The following is an 8,676-nucleotide window of genomic DNA, read 5'->3' as shown; positions in this document are numbered from 1 at the left end:
CCTATACAATTGCTAAACCAAGTATAAAGTTGTTACTGACCAGACGAAACACGATCAAACTGATTGCAAGGGTCTAATTTCCACAAACAATCAATAACAAACAAGAACCATGATATGAAATCTAAACATTACGAATAAGGATGAACTATTGATGAAATTTCGGGTTCAGTAAACGATCTTGACCTGGTCGTTGGACATAAACGAAGTACGTGAAACTGCAGCTGAGAAAAACTCTTAACTAAATAAAATCTGAGTAAAGATGTCATAGGTCGGTTTCGTCCACTAGTATAGATTGTAAAAACTGCCTATTGTCTTCTATTACGAATTTACATGGACCTAGTGGAGAAGTAAGACGATGCAACACCCATGAAAAGCTATGAATGAAAATATGATATGTAATTTTTTATGTTTCGTCCATGTCTTCATACGTTATTGTGATGGCTTTAGTGTCCTAAAATCTTTATTCGAAGTTCCGTTGTCATTCTCTACGCACTCACATTCACCATAATGCTCTAATGATCATCTGTCTTGTTCACGTGGACCCTATGCAAAGCGTATGAAGACACAGATATCCTGGCTGTAGTAGTGAATACATCGTCAAAACAAAGTTACTATGTTCGCTTAGGTGCATATGAAGCCCAACAAAAATTAGTAATCCAAGCGTAGAAGTCACCATGCATCTCATGCACCTCACTCCCACAAGCAAATTATTTCACCCATGAAAAATAGCCAATCAAAACCCACAACCCCCTCCCCATCAATTTTAGTGGTAAATAAAGGTAAAAAAAGAATGCACTAGTGGAGGTGCTCATTTGGTTACTAGGAAATTAATTATACCACCCGTGCAAGCTTGTTTTCACCTAGGTCATGATGCCCATCCTTATAGGAAGTGTAATAGGATGATGTAAAATGGTTATAAGGATTAAAATATTTTTTTTACTGAGTTAGATGAGATAGAAGAGGAGACAAAAGTGAAGCGACTGTAAATTAAGAGCTAGTTATAGTACGAGCTCCAAGAAACATTGTGAGAGTGTGAGATGTACCATGTATTAACAAAGTAATATTTTTTGTAACTAACTGCTATACATGTTGGCTATTAGGATGCCTATAGATGACTTGACAACAAGATATAGCCAACACCTGGCTCTACTATTAACCATGCTCTTAGAGCAAGTGTAATAAGGGGCTTATAGCCCGCTTGAGAAGAGAGGCATGAGAAAATTGTTGGAAGTGGACTCTCATGCAAGAGCCCAGATCTATGAGTGATCCTAGGAAAATGCAATATATACGAAGAAAAAGAAACAGAAGGTTCAAAAATCTACTAGTCCAATAGTCAACCATATAGCCTACATTACTATACAAGTGACTATAGATAATAACTCTATATGACATGCCAGCTGCATATAGCCAACAAATTACCATATTATTAGTCATGCTCTAATAGTAGGCCATAAGCCCACTTATATGACACTTTTTCCATGTGAAGGAGAGAGACAAGAGAAAAGAGAAGGAGAAAATTCTCAGGCAAGAACCAGTCTCCACGCGTGCACCTAGGTAAAAGCATTGAACGAGGGGAAAGAGAGAGATAGAAAAGGTGAAAAGGTGTACTAAAGTAATAGCCAACCTTACTATACGATCGAGTAATTAATAAGTTACCTTTTAATGCCATGATAGTTTTATATAGCCCATCGCTGGCTCTACTATTATCCTTGGAGCACTCAAAAGTGCATCAGACAGCTGAAGACGCAAAAATTGTTGTGAGGGCTCATAGGAGGCCGAGTTTATTGCTTTTAAGGGCATGGTTAATAGTATAGCCAACTTCTGGCTATATAAAGCTGCCATGTCATCTAAAGACAATATGTATAGTCATACAATAAGTTTAGTTGTAAGGTTGGCTATTAGACTACTACTTTTATTATCTTCTCTCTTTCTCTTTCATTGTATTTATTACTTTTGCCTAGGAACATGCATATAGCTTGGCTTTTGCATGAGATCTCACTTCCACCATTTTTTCATGTCTCTCTCCTCCACATAAACAAAAGTGCAATGTAGGCGGGCTATAAGTCCACTATTGTACTTTCTCTAATGCACCTAGACAGAGAGAGTAGTATTTTTTCAGGGTTCATAGCTAAAGGTCATGAGAATCCGTTAGAGATGCACTTACCCACTTAATTATCTGCACCTAGCTAGCCATGCTTGCTTTTGTGGAGTACTTTCTTACTTTTCTATGGCGTGCTCACAGAGTAATTGACAACCACGATAGCATGGATACATCAGCATGGCCAACATGACCGGTATGTCTTAGGAAAATGATATAATATAAAAACACAAATCTAATTGTAGTACGTGTTAATTTAGCAGTGGAAGACGTTCCAACGAGAAAGACCCTGAAAGAAAAGAAAAAAGTTACAGTTCACTTTTACGGGCTCTTGTCGATAGGCTCAAACACCACATGGTTTAACTTGGGCTCTTGTCGATAGACTCAAACACCACATGGTTTAACTTGGGCTCTTGTCGATAGACTCAAACACCACATGGTTTAACTTGTTGTCAATGTAGTTTGAGTAGGCATCTACAAAACAAATCATCACCATGGTGTGGCCACAAAGTTGCATTTGATTTATTTGGTTTGTTGTTGCTGTTCAGATTTGATCTCTTTAGTTTTGGCAACGTACATCATTGTTTTTGTTACTCTAACAAGGCGAGAACGTGGAAATTCCTTCCGTCTTGTATGCTTGATTGATGCGACTTGATTAAATTGTAGATTTGAGTATTGAGCAAAAGTTTACACCTACATGATAGGTTATATATGGTATGGATTCATGTAGAACAAAGACACTCGACAAAAGACGAGAAACATCCCAGGAATGCAGTGCGGATGACCGTTTGCTTTGGGAGGCTCATTTGAGCAAACGTCGCCATTAGTGAGTGTTCCTAAAAAGTAAAAAAACACTCCTAAAGAATTTTTCAGAAATTGACATTGTTGTAATAGAGATATTTGCTAGGCTAAGAAGAAATAATTGTTATGCTATAGAAGAAAAAAATGTCATACTATAACAGAGAAAATTGCCATGCGTTCCAAGGATTTGCCATACTGCAACAAAAAGAATTGCTAGACTAAGAAAAGGAGGAAGTTTCCCACATGTCTAGGAATCTGCAACAAAAAGAATTGCCAGACTAAAAAAGAGGAAGTTTCTCACATGTCCAGGAGTCGCCATGCTGGAGCAGACGAATAGTCCTGCTATATAGAGAAGTTGCGTACATACTTCAAATAATTGCCATGCTACATCATACGGGAGTTCCATGCTACACACAGGCTGTCATTCTCTCTGGATGGTGTATGGGAGGAAACATTTGCATCTTTCTCTTGAGAGGGTGCATGGGAGCGAGTGGTGTACCCATGGGGATTGCTATGTGTCATTGCTTTGATATTCACATGCAAGATCAGACGCACCAAAGAGTGTTCCTTCGAAAACCACTCTCATATAAACTTTGCTCAATAAGATTTTTTGACCGTTTGGTATTTAAGAGAACATGAAGATTTTGTCGTGCAGGTTGTCTCTGGATCGAATGATTCATGCATATGTCCCACTTTTTCTTAGTTCAAATTAATATAACCCGGTGCCATATTTTAAAACAAGAACTAAATGACGCCATGTTTTTAGCTAGTTTCAAGGGAATCTTTGGTTTCATTGGAATCTAAAAAGGAAGGAATATGAAAATACATGAATATGATAGAAATGCATGTGCAAAAGAAAGGATAGGGGAGCAAGAATCTTGCGTGTTTGGTTCACGAGAGTAGAAAAACATACTTATAAATTTTATGAAACACATCCAAATCAAAGTCAAACCAAAAATAAATACTTAAGATGTTATTATGCTACTAGAGACTCCCGTCTCATGCCTCGTGTGTATGAGTTATAGTAGAGGTACAATTGGTTCTAAAATTCTCACGTTTTTCTCTTCGAAAATGAGATCAAAAAAAGTATTCCCTTCACTTTTTCCTGGCTCCATTTCTTTGAACCAAACAAAGTGTGATTGCTTTTATAAGAAATTTCCTATTGTTAGAATTTTTCTATTAACAAAACAAGCTTTGGATGAAATTTCTGCCAGGTTATGGCTTTATTCGTGTACACACATGCAACACAGGTACTTGTGACATGCACTACCAAGAGTAATGCGCATGACTCCGAGTAAGACGTTTTAGAGGCCAAGCTTCATGGAGGCCAAAATTTTCAAAATTCAAAACTCAAACTTTTCAGTTGTGAAAAATTCTGAAAACAAATATACATATTGCATGGATGTAATGTATATGTCTGTAAAATTTCAGAATGAAATATTGTAAAATGCGAGCTGTGCAAACAAAAACATAATCATGGACTTTGAGAATGAATAGTCCATGTGTTGAAAAGCCACAAATTTGTTTTTTGTGTGTAGCTCTCCTTTCCACGTATTTCGTCTAGCAATTTTATTTGGAAAAAAATTACACGTACATTATGTCTCTAGGTATACGTATATTTTTTTCAAAAAATGCTTTTTTAACCAAAATCAACGAACCTCGTGGGTCGCTGTAGCCACTCACGGGGCGACTCCCAGCCGCCGCCACAGGGAGCCTCCTCCGGCGCTCCTCCCCCTCACCGCTGCCGGCGGCGGCCGCCTGGCTGGCCCGCGGTGGCGGCGGGGTGGCGCTTCCTGGCGCGGCTATCTCTCTGCTCGTTCCTGCTGCCCGCAGAACCTCCCGAGCCCCTATCCTTTTTGTGCATCCTGGTTTGCATCTGACCCGCAGCCCTCGTGGCGGCGCTCCAACGGATCGGGTGTTTCCTGTTGGTGCTAGTCCTGTGCCTCATCGGCTGCTGGCCTTCGGTCCCAGTGGGCTCCCGCCGGTGTGCCTCGGCCAGATCGGGCTGCCCCTGTATGGCCGGCCAGTCCGTCAGATCTGACGGCAGTTGCATCTAGATCGGTCTGGGATCCGTCCACTACGACTGGATCTTCGTGCCATGCATGCCGTTGTTAAGGAGACAAGCGCAAACCGGCGACGTTGCGGGATGTAGCCGGAAGGCCTATATGCGGGTCCTCGGGTTCTTTTTGCTATAAGATGGTGTTCTGCCAGTTGCCGTCCCTTATAAATCTGGACGTTGACGAGTTCTAGAATGCTCCGTCGGAGATCTTCATTGGCTGCTTCACGCTTGTAGATTGCTGGACTGGATGGAATTCGGTCGTGTGTGCCCCTATTTCAGACCGAGTGGCTTTAAAAGGGTCTGACGTGAAGCTTCGATATATGTTAATATTATGGGACACGTCGGTATTTCGATTTCCATAGTAAAGACAATGACGGAGAATGTCATGGCGGCTAAGGTTTGAGGCCTTGTAATAGCGGATCGAGTCTTCGTGGCGACGGGGACTTTGCTTGGTGATTCATGACTGGTAGCAGCGGCATCGATAAGTGCGGGTAGCAACACGGGCGGAGCATAGAGTTTTAGCTTTCAGGGTGAGAACCCAAGGACTGGCCTTAATTGGTTGTGCCTGACAGTGACCTTGTTGAAAACATTGTTTTGAGAGCGCAGATCTTCTCCAAGGTGAAAATCTAAGATTTAGGATCGGGCGACGACAATACTTGTGCACTGTTTCCTTCTTAGAGGCATCGCTTTTGAAGAGTTTTGGACTTCGGATGTTGTCTACGTGATGGTGCATGCTATTGCTACAAGGAATTGATCACCGCATGATTTTTTTTCTTTTTATCTTTTGGGTGTGTGCATCCGTAATGCCTTTATAACATTACGTTGTTGCATAGGCTGAATATAATTGATATCTCTTTGATATTAATATATTCTCCTTGTAAAAAAATGTTTTTTTTTAATTCGGCCTTGCATGAAGCTCGTCGCTCATTCAACATTTCGGGTAGCACTCCTACCTAGCAGTAAAGATCCAGCCAATTGGCCCCATGGGTCATAATTTACTTGCCATTATGATTACAGTTTTATCCCTAAATCAATGATAGGAACTAAGTAGTTTCTTTAAGGTGGTACTCCCAGATAATCTGCTGGAGTATCTGATCGTCGGATTGGAAAAAATGTCACTTATATTTGCCCATAAAGACTATTTTGTTCGGCACAACCTTTTGGTGACAATGTATCTATCAGAGCCTCGTCTCTTTATTAAGGACTTTACTGCCCGAAGAGTATGGTTGATACCGTAAACGGTGTGGAGGAACACTCCGGTGTGAATCCGACCTCGTCTACGGGCGATGGGGGAACCTCGGTCTCTCGTGAGGAGTTCAATGTGGCCTTGGAGACATTGAAAACCTTCATGACGACCGAGGTTGAAAGCATGTTTACTAAATTCCTTGAGGGGCTTAAACTATCCACCACACCGTTGAAAGTGGGTGATCCCACCGACAAGGTGACGGATGCTATCTCCGATAAGGGGGAAGCTAGTAGTGAAAAGGCTCCTTCTTCTAGTGGTAAAAATGGCACCGGCATCTTTGCTCATGTGGAACCACCACTTGTTTATGGTGGACCGGTTCCTTCCACTCATTTGAATCATGCCGGTCCTCCCCCTAAGATTGTGAAAAATGAGGACTTTGATTCTTGGGTTTATCGCTTTAAACGTCATTTAAATCATGTGAACACTAACCTTTGGAGAATCATTGAAGAAGGTTTCTATCCGCATGATCCAAGCAACTTCACTCCTCGAGAAGCCGCAAATAATCAATTCAATGAGAATGCTCTCTTCATCATTCAAGATGCAATCCCACCCGAAGACCTACCTCATCTTCGGCCCTTCGCCTTGGCCAAAGACGCATGTCATTGTGTTGTCTCTCTCTACCAGGGAAGCGCAAGCATTCAACACTCCAATTATGAAGTGGTGTAAGATGAGGCCGATGAGTTTGCAATGAAAGAAGATGAAGAACCTCGTGAGCTTTATCGGAGAGTAACCAAACTCGCGGTCTCACTACGAGATCACGGGAGCAAGGACACAGATGACAATTGGATCAAGCGCAAATTCCTCAAGGCAATGATGCCCTACCACAAGGCCATGTCCTTCGTCATTCGTCAAAGACCGGACTTCCACACTTTGACCTCAAGCGAAGTGTTGGATGAGTTTGTGGCCATGAACATTTTAGAGAAAACCGCCGACAATGCGGTGCTTCGTTCTCAAAGGGCAAAGAAGCCCAACCTTGCATTGAAGGCCAAGCTCACCGTTGAAGAAGAAGAAGAGGAAGAAGAGGAGAGCAACCCCGAAGATACAAAGTATGCGTATCATGAACACATGGCACTCCCTTCAAGGCAATTTTTGAGCAAGAAAAACTCGAGGCCAAACTTTAGCAAAAACAACTCAAGTGGCACAAGAGCAAGCAACGTGTAAGGACTTGCTACAATTGTGGCAACGTGAGTCATTTTGTTGCGGAGTGCCCGTATGAGAAGAGGGAAGACAATGGTGGCAAGCTCATCCGAAAGGACAAGGCCAAGTCGTTCCCCAACAAGAGCAACTTCACCAAGAAGACTCCTCCCAAGGCATTAGTGGTACAAGAAGAGTACAATGAGGATGATGAAGATGATGAAGGTGATGAGTCGGTTGCCATGGCCTCCGTTGCCATTGCGACGACTCCACGGGTGTCTCTCTTCGACTCACCCAATGAGAGCATCACCACCAAGTGCCTCATGGCTAAATCCACCAACAAGGTAACCCCCAACATCAAAACTACCATCATTAATCATCCTTCTCCGACGGATAGTATTAATGAACTTGAGGGAGCTAATGTGGAGGCAAATGAGTTTGAGGCCTTTATGGGCAAACTTAAGGAAAAATCCAAGAAGCACTTTGTTTCTCTCTTGGAACAACTTGGTGAAGCCAATGCCATGATCGAGGCTCACGAAGATACCATCACTAAGATGGAAGGGCATAGTCATGACTATGCCGATGAGATTTCAGATCTTTCCAATGCTCTTGAGGAAGAGCGTGGTCTTCGTTTGGCTCTTGAGGAGTCACACAACGTTGATCATGCTAAGTTAAAGAAAGATTATGATCATGTCCTCATTGTTTCTCATGTGCTAAACTCCGAGAAGGCCGAACTTGAGGTTGATCTTGCTAGACTCAAAGAGGAGCTTGATCTACTTGACAAGGCTCACAAGGTCTTGAAGGGTGCTCATGCTAGCCTCAAAGAGTCTCATGATCAACTTCAAGTAAAGCTAACTAAGGAAAAAGCCACCTTTCCTCGTATGATGTTAATTGATAATGCAAATGCTACTAACCCGTGTTATGAGCATGTGCATCTTGTTGAGGAGAACGCTAAGCTAAAGGGGCAACTTGAGAGAGGTCTTGCGACTTGCATACAAGGCAAGAACAACCTCAACGACCTCTTGATCAACCAAAATGGAGTTGTGGCCAAGGAAGGGGTTGGGTTCGTGCCCGAGTCCAAGAAGATGAAGAAGAATGACAAGACCAAACGACCTCCTCCTCTCATGCAAACCTTTGTGAAGGAGGGAGAGAGTGCCTCCGAGGAGAAGAAGAAGAACAATGCGAAGGGTGGCATTGTCAAAAAGGGCAATGCCACTCCTCGCATCAAAGCCGGCGACTTTAATCCTTCTTATGTGTTATGTCATGCTAGTGATGGGCATATCTATGCCAAATTTGTTGGTTCTCCTCATGAATACATTGAATGGTCTATTTGGGTTC

The sequence above is a fragment of the Triticum urartu genome, chromosome 1A, assembly GCF_056163025.1.
Source record: "Triticum urartu cultivar PI428250 chromosome 1A, HENAU_Tu73, whole genome shotgun sequence".
Taxonomy (NCBI): Eukaryota; Viridiplantae; Streptophyta; class Magnoliopsida; order Poales; family Poaceae; genus Triticum; species Triticum urartu.
The sequence above is the reverse complement of the archived record's forward strand: the minus strand, read 5'-3'. Positions refer to the sequence as shown.